General features: G+C 40.7%; 1 protein-coding gene across 1 annotated transcript in view; it reads left to right on the top strand.

The window, feature by feature from the left end:
* The window catches only part of LOC118278539 (protein phosphatase 1 regulatory subunit 3C), a 43,086-nt gene that overhangs the window by 367 nt on the left and 23,295 nt on the right, over positions 1-19,424 (top strand). The window contains exon 2 of the mRNA XM_035597787.2: positions 16,705-16,750. The gene's annotated coding sequence lies outside the window, so the exon portion shown is untranslated. The remainder of the gene's footprint in view (positions 1-16,704; positions 16,751-19,424) is intronic.

Raw genomic sequence — 19,424 nt, 5'->3', positions numbered from 1 at the left:
TTTTACGTCTCTGGAGGTAGTTGAAAACTTACTGTCAGTTGTTATCAATATTAATAAATAGGAGTAACAGGGCTATTGTCAAAGCCGGGTTAGAGGTCAGCTGTACTGTTGTGGCGTGATCTAAATATTGTGTTGTAGGTACATTTTATTGTTCTTTTTTAATTAGGAAACGAAAAGTCTGGATCTAACATTCCTAAAACAGATTTTAAATCTGGAAAAATGAAAAAACCGGTAGCGATATTTTTAAATGTTTACATTAACTACCCTAATTCGAAATTGATTAAATGCTGGTCACATTAAGAAAAATAAACAATGGTAAGTGTGAATCAGGGCTCATTGATGGGTTCTGTTGGCTGAGATTTTTCTAAACATTCTTCAAAATAATACTTATTCCTTGATTGTTTGTAGAATTAAAAATTTCGTGTGAATATTTTTCATTACTTACATAAAACACCATATACTCAGTGCCTATTTACCTAATTATAATAATTATGGATTAGGTAAGTGAAGATACAACATAATAATTATTGAATTTATCAATTAAAAATCATATAGGTAACTAATTATCTACTCAGAGCTGCGGATTACCTACTGGGCTTACCCGGGCTTCTGCTCGAAAAGTAGGATTAGGGACGGGGTGGTTTTTAGTCAGTTAGAGTCTGACATTCTTTCTCGCCTCTCCCAAGGTGGAGAGTTCATTGAAAAAAAGACTAACTACCTACACTAACCTAATTACTAAGGTGCTTACCTAACCTACCTACACTGAAACTAAAATATTCATTGATTCCTAGTATAAATAAATACACATTAAAAATAAAGCCGTCATTTTCTCCAGGAACCCCAATTTTTCCAGAGAAAAACTTTAAACATAAAAGTCTATGGTACTTTCCTTTTCCCGCCTTTTGTAATCTGTCACTTAATTTTTCACTGTTGCTAACGAGATTTTCTGTATTTTATTGCGAATCACAATCACATTATTTTTTTTATCTAAACTATGAACATAATCAGATAAAACGACGATATAATCGATAATTTAGACGTGGTTTGACAAAACAACTTTTACTGGGTGCCCCTGCAAGAGTTGCCTTCCTCGATAGATTACATTAGAATAAATATGTACATACATAGATTTTAAGTGTGGGAGAGCCACGCTTCGGCACGTATGGGCCGGCTCGACTGGAGTGATACCACGGCTGTTGTGTTTCGTTGTGTGAGTGAGGTAACCATATTCCATAAAAAATACATACGTAACTTTACGCCTGTCTCCCATGAGGGTAGGCAGAGACAATGGAACGCCAATTGCTACGACTCTTACACACCTCTTTCACTTCATCAACAGTCATTTAGTCTTTTCATGCAAGCTCGCCCTTCAATAATATATCGTCAGATTACCTGTTAATCAATTTGTATCAGTAGTTCCGGATATTAGCGTGTTACGACAAACAAAAAAAATAATTATTCAGCTTTATACAGTGGCGTTGTTCTTACCTCAAAAAATATTTTTTAGTTGCCCGAAAAAATGGAATTGATTATTTGAACAAATATGAGAAGATTTTGTTCTTTGCGTTTAAGACTTTGACTGCCCAACAAAAATCTGCCCACTTGAAGGTAAATCCTTCGGTAGTGTGTGTCACTTTTGGCCCCCATGGCGTTTAATGTGTTAAGCACCCTCGTTGCTCTGGGGCACCGTATAATTGATACGGCGCTAGCTACGCTTTTATCCGGAGCTGCGGACTACCTAGCGGGTTTACCGGGGCTCCGCTTCGAAAAGCAGGAGTAGGAAGGGGATACCGGGAACCCCTTAGGGGTCAGTACTTTCAGCAACGCTCTTTTTGCTACACATCAACGACCTGCTTAAGCCCGGTATCTTTGGGTATGCAGATGACAGCACAGTTGTTGAAAGGTATGTGTCCGATGCGCGGACTAGCGAAAAACTAAAAAAAGGGATGGATTTTAGTCAGTAAGACTCTAACACTCTTTCTCGCCTCGCTCAAGGCGGCAGAAGACATTAGATGATTTTCCCTTTTCATACTTAAAAATTTAGGTATTGATCTTAATTAATTAAACACTCGGTACTTAATTGAAAGTACAGATAAACTCAGATGTTCATGTGACATTGTAAATACGAAAGGTCATCGACCTGTTATCTTACCGTTTCAATGCAATTGCTACTGAAAGTCTTGACCCGATAAGTCTCATGAAAATATGTTTAAAAGATTTGGAGAGAAAGCCTTGCTTCGACACGAATGGGCCGGCTCGCCCGGAGTGATACCACGACCTCACAGTACACTGACGTGTACACACCTCACAGTAAACGACGCTTGCGTTGTGTCAATGAAGTTACCGAAGACCCAATTGCCCGCTTCCCTAATCTTCCCACAATCCCCGATTTTTTAACAACCCTTAAATTCCTAACCTCAAAAGGCCGGCAACGCACTTGTAACGCCTCTAGTGTTTCAAGTGTCCATAGGCGGCAGCGATTGCTTACCATCAGGTGATCCATCTGCACGTTTACCGGTTTATACCATAAAAAAAAAATGTCGTCTGCGATATTTCCGAACCGATACGACCTTCAAACCTTCAAGAAAAGAGCGCATTGCTTTTTAGAAGGCCGGCAACGGACCTGTGGGTGTTACGGGAGTCCAGGGGCGGCGCTGATCGCTTACCATCAGGTGACCCATCTAATCTTTTGCCTCCTATTCCATAAAAATAGAAAATGTTGTGGCAGGGTGGTGACAAAACAAATAATTATATTGTGTTCTGCTACATAGGCTTCAGCAGGTCCTTAAAATGTATCTTATATTACCTATGACAATATTTAGTTACCGTAAAATGGGGTGAATAGAAACTCAGGGGGTGAATAGAAAAACATGTATTATTAGGATTATTAGTTGTTTTCATATTTTTGGTTTTAATAATGGATTAATAAAAAATATTTAAATGGTGTAATTTACACCACATTTCTAAATTACGTGAAAACACAACAAAATTTTGTTCCTATTCACTCCTGATTTGTTTCTATTCACCCCGTTTTACACGTATCTTCTACGTAGCTAACTTCTCATTATAACTGACAAAGTGCAATTTCCGACCGTGATCTATCTACCCACGTGGCTTATGATTTGCATTTAATGTTCCACACATGTTGCATAGATGCGCAAGAGTCTGTGTGGTCATATTTATTAGACTTTATCTTACTTTGTCATAGAGAACGGAACATAGATCAGAGGGAGCATAATTTTTATGTAAAAATAATCTTTTGTTTAATGAGATCGAAGCGAGATTGAGAAACGTTTAGCCCTCTGTTCCCTTAGTACGAGTTTGCTTTACGTTTAAAGACACACACACACATATCGTCACGCCTTTTATCCCCGAAGGGGTAGGCAGAGGTGACATTACGGCACGTAATGCCGCTATACAATGTACACCCACTTTTCACCATTTGTGTTTTAAGTCCCATGTAATAGGGGGTGAGCCTATTGCCATATACTGGACACAATTCCAGACTCCGTGCTACTACCGAGAAATTTTCGAAAATCCGAAAAAAGCCCAGTAATACCCCTTGTTCGGCAGTCGCACTTGCGACCACTCGACCAACGAGGCAGTCTTAAGTCACCAGTCATCGCACCAACCGTGCAGTCATTGTGAGTGTCTCATATATAAGAGGTTAAGTCTTTCCGATTTCCTAAATCCACATCACATATGTGTGATGGCTTATCTCAGAAATCAAAGACGGAAAATAGCGATTAACAGTCGCGTGCCAAACACAATTTTCAATGTAAATCGTAAATGGTTAGCACGCAAGCGTAAGGTTTTTTCGACATGTCTTTTTTTATCCAGTCATGCGCGAAACGTATGAGGTGTAAGAAATTTCGCCTTTAATTACATTTGGGCAACCACTTTTTTGCGAAAATACATTATTCAAGGTAAGTTTTTCTGATTATGCAGGTTTAATAAAGACTGCCTCGTTGGTCGAGTCGCAAATGCGATTGCGACAAGGCGTCTCGGGTTCCCGGGTCGGGTAAAGGGTCTCAGTTTATCTAAAGGATTACTGTGGTAGCATTCTGGAATTTTGCCTAGTATATGGCATTAATTTAAGCAACAAGCTTTAAACAGAGAGGAGTGGAAAGAAGTCAAGAACATTCAGGAAAAATTCAAAAGAAAAGCAGGAAAACAGGGAAAATCATTGGTAGTAATATGTAAAGCTGAAGAGTTTTTTGTTTTTTGTTTCAACGCTCTTAATCTCCGAAACTACGGCTCCGATTTGAAAAAAATCTTTATGTGTTGGATAGAACATTTATTGAGAAAGGTATAAAACATCATACTACGATCAATAGGAATAGAGCAAAGCGGGTTAATTCGCGTTGAAGTAGCTATATAGTTATAGGATAAAATATTTTTAACCGACTTCCAAAAAAGGAGGACGTTCCCAATTCGGCCAATCTTTTTTAACCAATCAGGATAGCCATGCATGATTGTCACTCTCTCAAAGCGTGATAGTGAGGTTTATTTGACCAAATCCATTCGCGAAGCTGAGAAACAAGTTTACAGAATTGACTCGTTAATGGTTCGACTTAAATACATATTTACTTTTACTTGTATACATATTCACAATACATAGGTATTGTTGCTAAGCTTATTTAGAACTCTATTTTTCTAATAACTATCGTGAGACATACTTAATTAATTAAAAAAACATGATTTACTCACGTATATTAATGGAGAAAGGCTCTACTAGTTTCGAGTCACAGAGGGACTCTTCATCATACTCGATGAAGATTGATTTTTAGTTACTTAATTAAGAACTCTATTGGTTAGATAAAGTAAAATATATTATTTAAATCCAATTTTAAGTGTGGGAGAGCTATGCTTCGGCACGAATGGGTCGGCTCGACCGGAGTGATACCACGGCCTTACAGAATACCGACGTGAAACAACGCTTGCGTTTTGTGAGTGAGGTTACCGGAGGCCCAGTTACCTCCCTTCCTAATCTTCAAAATCGTCGAGTAAGATTCTGTACCCTTTGTATCAGTTTGCTTTACGTTTAAAGTAATCAAAACTAGAGCGTATTTGGCGCTTTGATTGGCCAGCGCAAATGAACCAACCAATCATTGCGCGGATCGCGCTCTCCTTTTGATTACTTTAAACTTAAAGTAAACTTGTGCTCCGTCACACGATAAAACAATGGTCAGCCCATTACAAAAGTTGTTCACTAAGAAAACAATGCAGGTCGGTAATTGAATCTGCACCTTATCAGTCACTCGTTATCACAGTGTCGCTAAATACTGAACAGTTCGCAGTAGTAGTCGTGTGTGACGTTTACCGTGTCGTTTGTTGTGATTAGGAGCCCCGTGCGTGGCTTGAAACTAGTTGAGTTATCTTGTCAAATACACAATTTGAGTAGGTAAGATTTATTATTTCCGTAGTATTAGCCTTAATATGATTGTAATTAAAGTAGAGCTTCGGCACGAATGGGCCGACTCGACCGGAGTGATACCACGGTCTCACAGAAAACCGACTTGAAACAACGCTTGCGTTGTGTTTCGTTGTGTAAGTGAGGTTATCGGAGGCTCCAATCCCCGATTTTCCAACCAACCTTAAATTCCTAACCCCAAAAGGCCGACTTCTAACGTTCTTCTATCTTCTAACTAAATGGGCGACGGCGATTGCTTACCATCAGGTGATACGTGTGCTCGTTTACCAGCTTAAAAATACCATAAAAAACTTCAATGTTCAAAGGAATCTTCCCAGATAAAGAGAGATTAACTCTGTCCACCCCTGTGACAATAAAAGGCCGTATTATCGCGTTATCAGCTAGTACAGAAACGTGACACTACGATATAAATAGGGCAAAACAATGCCCCATTATAGTTAGGTACGCACGTTTTCATTGCAAACACGCGGAGAGACAGATGTTTTCATACTTAGTGTGCTTTTCCATAAGACATATACATATAGACTACCTCGTTGGTCGAGTAGTCGCGAGTGCGACTGCCGAACGAAGTATTCGGTTATTACTGAGGTATTACTGAGCTTTTTTCGGTTTTTCGAAAATTTCAGGAGGGAGTGTCAAACTTTACTGACTAAATACCACCCGTTCCTACTCCTGCTTTTCGAGCTGGAGCCTCGGTAACCCTTTACGTTGTCCGCAGCTCGGGCTTCATCTATCCTTTCTACATGTCCAAATCATGTACCATGTGCCATGTAGCTATGCTACGAAGATGTAATAGCTAAGCTATGATCCTAAACTATGCAGTTCTGCAAGCAAGATGCGCAGCTTGAGTATGCAATATATTGATAGTAAGGAACTCATCCAAAGCACACATCCATAGCACGCATATTTCCATTATAAAAAGTATGGCTTAGCTGAGTCCGTTTCCATTAGTGCTACTCGAACGAATCGAACTCACTATCCTTTTCCTCAGCTACAAAAACATAAATATATTCTAACTTTTTTTAAAAAAGAAAGAAACCTTAATCTAAATAAGAATGGCTGGTTACAGGTTAATTTAAAATTCGAACGGTGTCTTCACGTGAACTGACGGTAGCTGCGCGTGAGCAACACGCGGGGAGCCCGTGACGGTTCTATTTTTGAAATTCAAATTTATGTTCTTTTTATTTAGACAATAATACTTAGCTGTTCTTTTTGACAGTGCCATTGAACTGATATATACATGTCTACGCATTGTCAGTATAATGGTGCATTTCCACAAGAGATGTGCTATGTAGCTATGCTGCGAAGATTTGAAAGTTAAGCTGTGAAACTGTGTGACCGTTTCCATTCCACCGATAATGTAGCTGTGCGAGGAAGATGCGCAGCTCGAGAAACCGTTGTATCGAAAGTAGGGAAGCCATCCATAGCATGCATCTTTCCATACCAAAAAAGTAGCTTAGTTAAGTCCGTTTCCATCAGTGTCAAGCTATGTGTACCAATGATTTATTTGGTGGAAGCCAAACGCATCCACAGTAACATAGCATAGCTCATCCCCGGTGGAAAAGCATCCTAAAGGTACGCATCGCACGCATTCCGTATGACATCAACAGTACGCATTGCATATAGGCATTGCCGATGATGTGGTCCGTACGATGCGGATCAGTGGACGCAGTTGTATGAGTTTCTATACAAGACAAACTAAAATCCGTTGCGTGCGATGCGTACGATGCGGGCCCGTGGACGCGTAACTTAAGCGTCCTTGCCAGTGCCTATGTGTCTCTTACAACTACTCGACAAGTGGAGCAGTTATTTCCAATTTAATTAGTCATTCATGTGTTCACAGGATGTAACCAGTGATAACTAGTTATTTTGAAATGAATGTAAAACATTTGTACGTTTGGCGGGTATCCAAGAACGTACCTAATGCTGTTGTTAAGGAAAATTGTTAAATACTGAAGTTTTTTTTATGGTATAAGCCGGTAATCGAGCAGACGGATCACCTGATGGTCGCCGCCGCCCATGGACATTTGAAACACCAGAGGCGTTACAAGTATATTGCTGGCTTTTTGGGGGTTAGGAATTTAAGGGTTGTTGGGGAATCGCGGATTGGGAAGATTGGGGCCTCCGGTAACCTGACTCACACAACGCAAACGTTGTTTCACGTCGGTTTTGGTGAGACCGTGGTATCACTCCGGTCGAACCGGCCCATTCGTATCGAAGCATGGTTCTCCCACACTTAATAAAAAGCAATTACTGATTAAATCCACCGCGTTCCTACTCGTGCTTCTAGTTGGAGCCCTGGGCTGGGGCCTTAGTCTGCTATTACAATTGTGTCAGAATGGTCGATCATTGAGCAGTGCAAGAGGGAAGGAGCTATGTAGGTTGTATAGGAATTTCAGGGTTGTTGGGGAATGGGGGATTGGGAAGATTGGGGAATCATCGTAATTGGGCCTCCGGTAATCTCACTTACGAAACACAACGTAAGCGTTGTTTCACGTTGTTTTCTGTGTACGTAAAGGAAACTCGTACTAAGGGAATTGTTATGTTAATGTTAACAAAAACGGGTCTTATGTACCAACTACTGATTGCATCGGTATATAGGCACTTAGCAACTAAACTTTCACTTAGTTGAACGAGTCGCCAATGACTTTCAAGTACTACTTCGGTCTTGTGACGTAGTAACACATAATTGGTTAAGAATGAGTTTTGTGTTTCTGTTTTGAGTTCAGACTGTACGATTAGCACGGTTTTTTTGAGGAAAAAATCAAAGCCAAAGTCAAAGCATTTATTTCAGTTAATCCTAAATTAGGCACTTTTGAAACGTCAAATTGAAATGTCCGTCAGTATGTCTGCCAGTGAAGCTAGGCGCTCGTTCCAAAGTGTAGCTTCGAATGGAAAAGAATGAGCAAGAAACTCCACGGTTACTCTTTTTTAACAAATGATTTTTACAATATCTCTGATACATTTTTTGATCATTTTCCTATTGTATATATATACATATTATATGTATATGTATGTAATCATCCAATGTCTTCTCCCGCCTTGGGCAAGGTGAGAGGGAGTGTTAGACTCTTACTGACTAAAAACCAACCCGTTCCTACTCCTGCTTTTCGAGCCGGAGCCCTGGTAAACCGCTAGGTAGTCCGCAGCTCTGGAGGATTAGCGCGATGGTTGGGTAACAGACTGCCGTGCAACGCGTAGCGGGTGCGATGCCCGCACGGAGCAAGACTTTGTGTGATCCACAAATTGTTGTTCTGGGTCTGAGTGTCACGTGTAGGTGAAAGCGTATCCTAGTGTGGGATAACGATTAAAAAATATGACTAAACCCCGATGACAGAGAAAAGCTATGGAATGAGCTGTCGTCGACGGTATTTCCGAACCGATACGTCCTTCAAACCTTCAGGACAAGACAAAAAAACTCCTTTTAAAAGGCCGGCAACCCACCTTTGACGTCTCTGGTGTTGCGGGTGTCCATGGGCGGCGCTGATCGCTTACAATCAGCAGGTGACTCGTCTGCTCGTTTGCCACCTATTCCATAAAAAAATATATATAATTTTTTGTTCTCCCTCATTATAAAATTCCCGTCAAAATTGGTCCAGTAATTAATTGGGTCTCTCCCACACTTAATTATTGTCCTTTATCCACTTTGTATCCCACTATCTTGTATGAATCTATCTAATCTAATATAATCTTATCTATTACTGCGGATCTCTAAAACCGATTGAGTAATAAAACTGATAATGATGAAAGCATTTTACTTTTTATTGGTACGAGATAAAAATCAATATTTACTTGCATTTTGTCTTTATTTACTTCGGAAATGGGGCTACCAGGTAACAGTATTTGTATAATGGAAAATCGCCTTTAGTGCTTAGATTTTAAAAGAGATATTTGTGTGTAGGTTTTTTCGATATTTATTTGTACAATTTGATTTTAAAACTGATATTCGTCTATAGGTTTCTTCGATATTTGTTTGTGCAATGGAAAATCGTCTTTATTGCTTGCAGTTTAAAAGTGATATTGGTCTACAGGTTTCTTCGATATTTGTTTGTGCAATGGAAAATCGTCTTTATTGCTTGCAGTTTAAAAGTGATATTGGTCTACAGGTTTCTTTGTTACTCTGTTGATATTGTGGAGGCCATGTTTGCTATTTTTTGTGGTTAGATACATACTAAAATATCTCAAAAAGGCGGTAAAGATAGATCTTAAGTGTGCTTTTCCACCAGAGATGTGCTATGTTACGTTGCTGTGGATGCGTTTAGCTTCCACCAATCATATTCATTGGTACATATAGCTTAGCACTGGTGGAAACGGACTCAGCTAAGCTATGTTTTATAAAAGGTAAGAGTAAAAAAAAGCGTTGCCCCACACTAGGATTTTCTCCTGTGTCGTGGGAGCACAAAGCAACAAACATACACATCCACATACACATTACACCCAGACCCAAAACAACAATTTGTGGATCACACAAAGAGTTGCTCCGTGCGGGAATCGAACCCGCTACGCGTTACGCGGCAGCCGGTTACCCAGCCACCGCACTAACCGTGCAGTCAAATCGGTGACATAGTTTTACAGTTTAGCTAACATCTTCATAGCATAGCTACATAGTACATCTATCTCGGGTTCGATCGAATCGACACGGAGTCTGGAATTATAGTACCCAGTATATGCCAATAGGCTCACCCCCTATTACATGGGACTTATAACACAAATGGTGAAAAGTGGGTGTACATTGTATAGCGGCATTACGTGCCGGAATGTGCACCTCTGCCTACCACTTCGGGGATAAAAGGCGTGACGATACGAGTCTAAAAGAGAGAACGAAACCACTTAATATTCAATATCTTTAATTCAATTGACATACGGGTCATATTCCCTTGGCAAAAATACAATGCTCAGCACCAAACGATTTTAAAACTTATGTTTGTGATGTTAGAGTATAGTTTGGATAGTTTCATAAGCAATTGATGTCAATATCCCTTTTTGAAGGGCTCCATAAATCATATTTTTGGTAGATAAAGGCGTGGTGCTAGTGTTAGCGATTGTTTAGTTTGAAAGTTATTTCGATAATTACAATCAAGAGGATTACGTTGTGCTTTTACATATTTCTGGGCATAAATGTCCTGTCAAAATTGGTCCAGCTATTTCAGAGGTTAGACAGAATAAACAGACAGACAGAGAAAAATAGAAAAAAAGGGATTTAGGTGTATGTACCGTATGTATGTATATTCATAGGCATGTTGTACAAAGCTGTTGTCCAACAAGTCAAAACTCAAAGAGCCATCAAACCACCACAGATGGGCCCCATTAGGGCTGATGCCTGATCCGGAGCTGCGGACTACCTAGCGGGTTTACCAGGGTTCCGGCTTGAAAAGCAGGAGTAGGAACGGGGTGGTTTTTAGTCAGTTGGAGTGACACTCCCTCTCGCTTAAGGCAAGAAGTCATTGGATGATTTCCCCTTTAAAAAAAGCGCCTAACCACACCTCGCCCGCTTACACTGGGACCCAACCTCTTCTTAACTGGTTACCAAGCTATGGAGCCCTCGAAATATTTCCGGACGTATTTAACCGCAGTATATCTAATATATTTTTATACATTAAGATTAATAGTACCCGTTTAATGCTGTAATGCAAGATCATGGATAAATAAAGATTAATCGATGGTAAAATAACTAAATACGAGTAACATGGCTCTGTATTGAATACGGAGTAGCTTTCTTTTCTACATCGGCTTCAACTGTGTAGAATTTGAAGATTTTAAGTGTGGGAGAGCCATGCTTCGGTACGAATGGGCCGGATCGAACGGAGTGATACCACGGCCTCACAGAAAACTGATGCAACGCACTTGTAACGCCTCTGGTGTTTCAAGTGTCCATGGGCGGCGGTTGCTTACCATCAGGTGATCCGTCTGTTCGTTTACCGACTTACACAAATAACCTTTCCACTCGAAACCCTTTCAAAACATCGCACGTTGCTATTACATCAACAGCCTAAGTGGCCACTGCTGACCAAAGGCCTCGTCTTGAGTTTGAGCATTAATCACTTAAATGTTCAGGAGAGCCGTTTAAACTCGTCGATCGTCGAAAGAATACTAGGAAAATGTTTTTTTTTTTTGCTAGGGTATAAACGCCAAAGATGTCATCGTAGAGCCATGAGAGTAAGCGCATCCGAAAGAGCGGAAAATGCTTATCGTAGGATAGCTTAAGATAAACTCATTTTTGACCAGAATGTCGCTTATACCTTATTTCCTTTTAACCGTCGATATGTATAATACATGCATAATATATCACCATTGCACCCATGCGAAGCTGGGGCGGGTCGCTAGTTCTATATGATAAGATGTGCTATATCGAGTGATATTTGTTCACTAGTGATGTCACCACTAGAGTTCTTTGTATCGATGTTTTATTAGCTCGATTGTGTCTCGTTAAACATCGTTTGTGATCGTAAATTGTCCTTAAGCAATATGTCCTTGTTTTGTAAGAACTTTGGACTTCGGTTTTTTTGGTTTATTGAACTTAATAACATGGTATTTTCCACAATTTCATATTTCACATTGGTACTCCTTACTTGATATCCTCTAACAATATCTTCTGATTTATTTCATTGCGGCATCCAAGACAGTCATTCGTATACCTGGGACACGCCGGACTTCAGTGTTCCGGTGTTTGCATGGTTGTATCTACTGTAGATCTTGGCTTACAGGAGTTGCAGCGGTATGGGAGGTAGTGGCGGGCTTGTCCCATTATTAAAAAAAATAAACAATAATTCGGTATTCTACATCAACATCCATTCTATGCCAATATTTTGTTTTATGGTATAAGCCGGTAAACGATAAGACGAATCACCTGATTGTAAGCAATCGCCGCCGCCCATGGACACTCGAAACACCAGAGGCGTTACAGGTGCGTTGCCGGCCTTGTGGAAAATTTCAGGATTGTTGAGAAATCGGGGAAGGGAAAATTGAGAAGGGGATCGTAATTGGGCCTCCGGTAACCTCATTCACACAACGCAAGCGTTGTTACACGTCAGTTTTCTGCTCGGCCGTGGTATCACTCCAGTCGAGCCGGCCCATTCGTGCCGAAGCATGGCTCTCCCACACTTAAACTGACCTGTTACTACACTCCACAAGTTCTCTGTCACATGTCAAACCAACGTGTACAATTTATCAGTCGGTACTGAATGTGAACAGTGGCTACTGATAAACCTGTCCTGGTTAGTCCTGGGGCCTTAGTCTGTTATTACACTGAGCAGTGCGGGAGGGACGGAGCTATACAACCTACATAGCTCCGTCCCTCTCGCACTGCTCAGTGATAAGCATCGTCTGTGGTCTGTCTAGGGGTCTGTAGAGATCGTAGATGAATGGGATCTTTGTAGGAATCACGTGGAGTGATGTGTGAGTGATGAGGAGTTGATGAGATCGAGGGGGGATTTAGATTGGTCGTTTTAGTTTTATGATGGTCAAGATTCTACTAAATACGTTTTGTTATCATTAGAACTTGAGACGAGATATTTACCATGTTTATTTATGTCTATGATACCTAGCGGGTTTACCGGCGCTCCGGCTCGAAAAGCAGGAGTAGGAACGGGGTGGTTTTGAGTCAGTAAAAGTCTGACACTCCAGAGGCGTCTCGCCTCGCCACGGTAGGAGAAGCCATTGGATGATTTTTCCCCGGAAACCTCAAAAAAAAAGCATTGTTCCACGTCAGTTTTCTGTAAGGCCGTGGTATAACTGCGGTCGAGCCGCCAAGCCTTGATTTTAAAGTTTATAAAAAAAAAATTAGCAGTTACCCTATTTCTTGATAACCTTCAAACCTTTAAGAAAAGAGCGTATTCCTTTTTATAAGGTCAGCAATGCATCTGTGTCTCTTCCGGGTATCCATGGGCGACGCTGATCGCTTACTATCAGGTGATCCGTCTGCTCGTTTGCCCCCTATACTATAAAAAAAACTGGACCAACACTATATCATGCCAGTTTTATAAACAAAATCACGTGCAACATTCCATTAGTATAAATTCACTTATTGATGCATTTGTGTGGCTGCCAGCAATGTGGGGGAATCCAATTATTTTATCCTTTACTTTGCGTGTTAGGTGGGGGGGGGGGGGTTTCTATTCTATCACTAGACTAATAGTATGAACGCTTTTTTGGATGTTAAATGGGCCGACGTTTGGCCGCAATCTCAAAATTATTTATTTCAAATAGACCAGAAAGGCACTTTAGAACGTCAAAGCAAATATAAATTAATACGAAAATATAAACGTCTGTCTGTCGGTCAGTCCTCTAGTGAAGCTATTTGCTCGTTCCAAAGTGTAGATTCCTATGGAGAAGAACGAGCAAGAAACTCCATAGGTTACTCTTTTTCAATCAGATTCACAATACAATTCTTGGTTACATTGTTTCGATTGCTTCAACTATGTGAGAACAATGTAAAAGGGTCGAGAAGACTCGTGACCCAATTGTGCAGTCTCTTTTGTGTCTTTAGGCTGAAGTCATTCTGTCTCCTGCATTAAATTTACCGAGGAAAGTGGAAACTATCGTTTTCTTTTTCTTCTTCTCTAATAACATCTTCTGATTTATTTCGTTGCGGGATCCAAGACAGTCATTCATATCGCTGTGACGCGCCGGACTTCAGTGTTCCGGTGTTTTCATGGTTGTATCTACTGTAGATCCTGGCTTACATGAGTTGCAGCAGTGTTGGAGGACTTGGAGGTTGTGGCGGGCTTGTCCCTTTAAATAAAAAAAATGAGAATAATGATAATGGCTCACTTAAGTCTGGTTTGATAATAATAGCAATTACATCTGCATAAAAAATATCATCAGAAATACCAATATATTTCTATAATATAAGAACAGCTACTTTTTTATAAAATCTAACATTTCCACACCGCCATCTATCTTCAACAACACGGAACTAACAATCACTTAGCTGTCAACTTGTAAACATAGATGGCGCCTCTTGTCTGCGGTTTTTTGTCCCTGAATCGCGCGTTTAGTATGAAATATCATAGCTTTGCAGGAAGACTATCGTGTGTCCTGTGGTCTCTGTCATTGTGTGTCAGATCACCTGACTACTGTTTTGTTGCTAGAAAGAATTAGATGATCTAGAATATGTATAGATTTATGTTAAGGTTACCAATCCCTAATACCCCCACAACCCTTAAATTTCTAACCCCTAAAAGGCCGGCAACGCATATGTAACGCCTCTGGTGTTTCGGGTGCCCATGGGCGGCGTCGATTTCTTACCATCAGGTGATCCGTCTGGACCGTCTGCTCGTTTACCGACTTATACCATAAGAATAAAAAACATAAGCTAGGCTTAAAAGGAAACTCCAATCTTTAATATTGTTAAAACTGACATTGATTTTCAAATAAACTATTTTTAATTTTGTTCATAATTTTTAATAAAATAGTAATCATACCATAACAACAACGATTGCTCAAAGCGCAAGCAAAGACATTATGGCATCTCCTCTTTGTATTTGCTTTATTAGTAAACCTCTGCTTACTCATTCCGGCGCCAAATGACGTCACAACATTATCTTATTTAGATAAAAATAAAACCACTATCTCTATCTCTTTTTATCTCTTAAAGACTCACATCCTATATTTATATCTACTACGTTTCAACAGATAAAATAGTTTGGATACTTCACAAATGACGTTTGCGCATAATGGCGCCAGCGGCCATATTGCTGACGTCACACTGGCGGGAACGTGTGTCAATTTATTTCTGTCTCTCCTATTATTAGAGGAGATGGTCAATGTTAAGGAAAATATGTTTAAGTCTTTGACTGCCAATAGAAAACTGTTGAAGGCAAATCCTCCGCTAACGTCGGTCACCGGTGACCACCACGGCGTTCAATGTGTTAAAAGAGAGTCTCAATGAGCTAGATAGCTAGAAACACCAGAAGCGTTACAAGTGCATTGCCGGCCTTTTGGGGGTTATGAATTTAAGGGTTGTTGGGGAATCGGGGATTGGAAAGATTCAGGAGAGGGGTAATTGGGCCTTCGGTAACCTCACTTAACGAAACACAACGCAAGCGTTTCACGTCGGTTTTCTCTGAGGCCGTGGTATCACTCCGGTCGAGCCGGCCCAGGAGTGTCGAAGTATGGCTCTCCGACACTGTTTCATTGAATCCGTCCACAACACTTTAGAAGTTGCAAATATGTTGCTGGATTACAGAGAATTAGGGGTTTGAGTCCATCCGAAGCTGCGGACTACCTAGCGGGTTTACCGGGGATCCGCCTCGAAGGGCAGAAGTAGGAACGGGTGGTATTTAGTCAGTAAGATTCTGACACTCCCTCTCGCCTTGCCCAAGGCGGGAGAAGTCATTGGATGATTTTTCCTCCTTAAAAAAAGGGGTTTGAGGATCGGAGAGGAGACACGGGGGCCTCCAGCAACGTTGGTTATTCCTTGAATCAACGATTAAGGAAAATTCCTCAATCAAAAAGGTTATAAATAACCAAATCATTCAGCTGCACACCCATCCCTATCTGTACCTCAGTAATTAACTTAACTCCACCTATCAGGGGGTTACAGGGCACCATCCATTACTGTATCTAGCAGATAAATATTATAAAAACAATAATTTATTTTGTATTAATACAAGTCCTTATCTTGTAAAGGTCGAAGAAAGTTATCGTTAAGTAAATGAGAGTATTGTGTTTAATTTTCTGGTTTGTTTGTTACGATTACGCTAATGGGGGTAAGCAGAGTACTCCATGTAGCGATACATGACAAGTGACAGATGAAATAGACGATCGATGATGTTTCGCAAAATTTCTAGCACAACGTGATCGAAACAAAATTGCTAGATTGCTTAACCCTTAGTATGAGTTTGCTCCGGAGATGGGAGATGCGGATTACCTAGCAGGTTTACCGGAGCTCCGGCTCGAAAAGCAGGAGTAGGGACTTTTCTAGTCAGTAAGAGACTCACACTCCCTCTCGCCTCGCCCAGGGCGGAGGAAGTAATTGAATCCCCCTTAAAAAAAGTATGAGTTTGTTCTACGTTTTAAGTAATCGAGACGAGAACACGTTCGGCGCTCGGATTGGTTGGTTTACTCGAGTCGGCCAATCAGAGCGCCGAACAAGTTTCGATTACGTTAAACGTGAAACAAACTCGTAGATACTATGGGTACTGAATGGCAGTATAAATGGGAATCATCTATCAAGGGCTGCCACCTTTAGCAGTTATTTCCATCCGAGTGACGATTAGTATTTAGTATTTTATGGTCTTCTTAATTATGTTGTTTTGTTTTTGTTTCAGACTTAGACAAGGACGGAAGATTATCGCCAAGCACTTTATGGTTAAGGTAACTATTGAACAGTATATTTTACTAACTAGCTTCTACTAGCGAACCCACTAGATAAAAATCTCGTATGTGTTATTCCAGACCATAATCTACCTCTGTTCAAAACTTCAGCCTTATTCCCTCAGCCGTTTTGACGTGATTGAGTAACAAACATATATACAGTTGATGTCTAAACGCAGACTTATAAAAGCTAAAACTAAATACTTAAACTCACAAACTCTTAATAAGCTTCTCTATTTGGGGGCGTTTAAGTATTACGTAGTCCAATTTTGGGGGGAAGGGGGATCTCGTATAATCTTACGTTGCGTTACAAGAGGGGAGGGGGTGTTTTTGTGTTTGGAAATATGCACGATTGACTGTGACCTGAGTTTATTGCGGTGATTCTTTAACTGCAGTCTGTCTCTTAGAGATCAGTAAATAAAACTATCCTAAACTTCTTATATTTTCATTAGAATTTTAACCTTATTGCCATGTGCCATAAAATCGAAAATCCATTGAGACAGTTAGGAGAACTAGCGTAAACTTGTTATTTCATTAGAATTTTAACCTTATTGCCATGTGCCATAAAATCGAAAATCCATTGAGACAGTTTAGAGTATTTTGATGTGCATTTCATCTGCATCGTCAATTATCTCATACAATGTAACACAGACGAGTCTAGAATTCAATTTCTAGTAAATTCAGACCTATTTTAGCTCACAACTACCACCACGCCAATTTAGCTCTTATGCAATCAGGGATAAGGTTAAAATTCCTTCGTTTACAACATCACCACATGTAGGATACAGCTAATTTAGGTCTTATATAATAAGGGATAAGGTTAAAATTTCTTTGTCAATAACATCACGTGTGGGACACACGTGAGTTAAAGACTATTTATAAATAATACGATAAGGATAATAGATAGTGCAGCTTTGCGGGATTTTACTGGAACTTTCTAAAGTAAAATGGACCTTAAATTTAATGTGGTTTGGTGGAGTATACGGTGGCGGTGTGCCCTGCATGGGGTGAACATCGCTGTATCCTCAGAGATGTCATCAGACCACCACAGATGGGGCCCATTAGGTCGGACTATCTAGCAGGTTTACCGGGGCTCCGGCTCGAAAAGCAGAAGTAGGAACGAGGTGGTTTTTATTCAGTAAGAGTCTGACACTCTCTCTCGCGTCGTTCAAGGCGGAAGAGTACATTGAATGATATTCCCCCCTTAAAAAAGGGATGTAGTTAGCGACGGCGACCTCTCGTGTCCGGCATTGGTTCAGGCCATGGTGTGGAGCGATGGACACTGGGATGTCGTTTCCTCCTTCTGCGAAACAGTCATGCTAGCTAAGGAGGAGGCGGGGCGCGTGAGGGAACGAGTCTCGTCACGCCCCGGCCGTCGTTGGACGTGAGAGGCGTCGGCGTCAGGCTCCAGGCGTCATCAAGATTAGATTAGGTTTGGTCAAGGACCTGATGCAGAAGGCAGTACTTCTGGAAACGGCGCGTATTGTTCGGAAATTCCTCTCTCTTGAGCCCTGACCGCCGGCAGCTGCCGGATTTATCCCGTTATTGGTGGGCTACTGCTATTGTTGCTGCTAAATGTTTTTTTTTTATAATAAAATATTTAAAAATGTACTATCTAACCTGACGAACTCCGTTTCGCCACCAATGGAATGCCCGTATCCCTGCTTTTCTCTTGATACCTTGTCCTATAGTAGGGCATAGGACATTAGGAATTTCTCCTCTATCGTGGGTGCGTTTACAAACAAACATACATAAATATGAGTCCCTAGCGTGGCTTGAAACTAGTCGAGCGTTCCTTGACAAATAGTTACGTGATGAATCCGGTAAACACAATAATTCCAGATTACCTGTTAGATAAAAACCAAATATTGTTATTTACAAACATATTATGTAAAATAACCTCATGACATTGTTATTTTAAAACTAATATTATGTAGTTGCGTCTCAACACCGCGTGCCCACATCGTGTTGTATTTACGCATGTTTGAACCCTATCTCATAGGGGTTAAGGTTAATTTTACGACTAGGAAGTGCGCGTGTACTAGTGACGATTAGCTACTAATTTTAGAATGGTATTAGATGTAGATTGTGACTTCCTATGCACTTTAATAATATTAATAATAGGTACTGAGTGCAAGGCCAAAATGTTTTATTTTAATTAAAATTTTAAGTCTGTCTCGACCGGAGTGACATCACGGCCTCACAGAAAACCGATGTGAAACAACGCTTGCGTTGTGTTTCGTTGTGTGTGTGAGGTTACTGGAGGCCCAATCTCCGATTTCTCTACAACCTTTAAATTCCTAACCCCCAAAAGGCACTGCACTTGTAACGCCTCTGACCCAGTAGGGCTGATGCCTGATCCAGAGCTGTGGACTCACAGATGGGGCCCAGTAGGGCTGATGCCTGATCCGGAGCTGCGGACTACCTTGGGTTCACTGGGGCTCCGGCTCGAAAAGCAGGAGAAGGAACGGGGTGGTTTTTATTCAGTAAGAGTTTGAAACTCTCTCTCGCCTCGCCCAAGGCGGGAGAAGTAAATGGATGATTTTCACCCCTCAAAAAAAAAAAGCTGCGGACTACCTCTTTTTTTCCTTCCTTTTTTTTTCGAGCTGCAGACTACCTAGCGGGTTTAGCAAGAAGACTAATAGTGGTGGCAAATAGTATTCTACTTAGTTCT

The sequence above is a fragment of the Spodoptera frugiperda genome, chromosome 24 (assembly GCF_023101765.2).
Source record: "Spodoptera frugiperda isolate SF20-4 chromosome 24, AGI-APGP_CSIRO_Sfru_2.0, whole genome shotgun sequence".
Taxonomy (NCBI): domain Eukaryota; kingdom Metazoa; phylum Arthropoda; class Insecta; order Lepidoptera; family Noctuidae; genus Spodoptera; species Spodoptera frugiperda.
The sequence above is the reverse complement of the archived record's forward strand: the minus strand, read 5'-3'. Positions and strand labels throughout refer to the sequence as shown.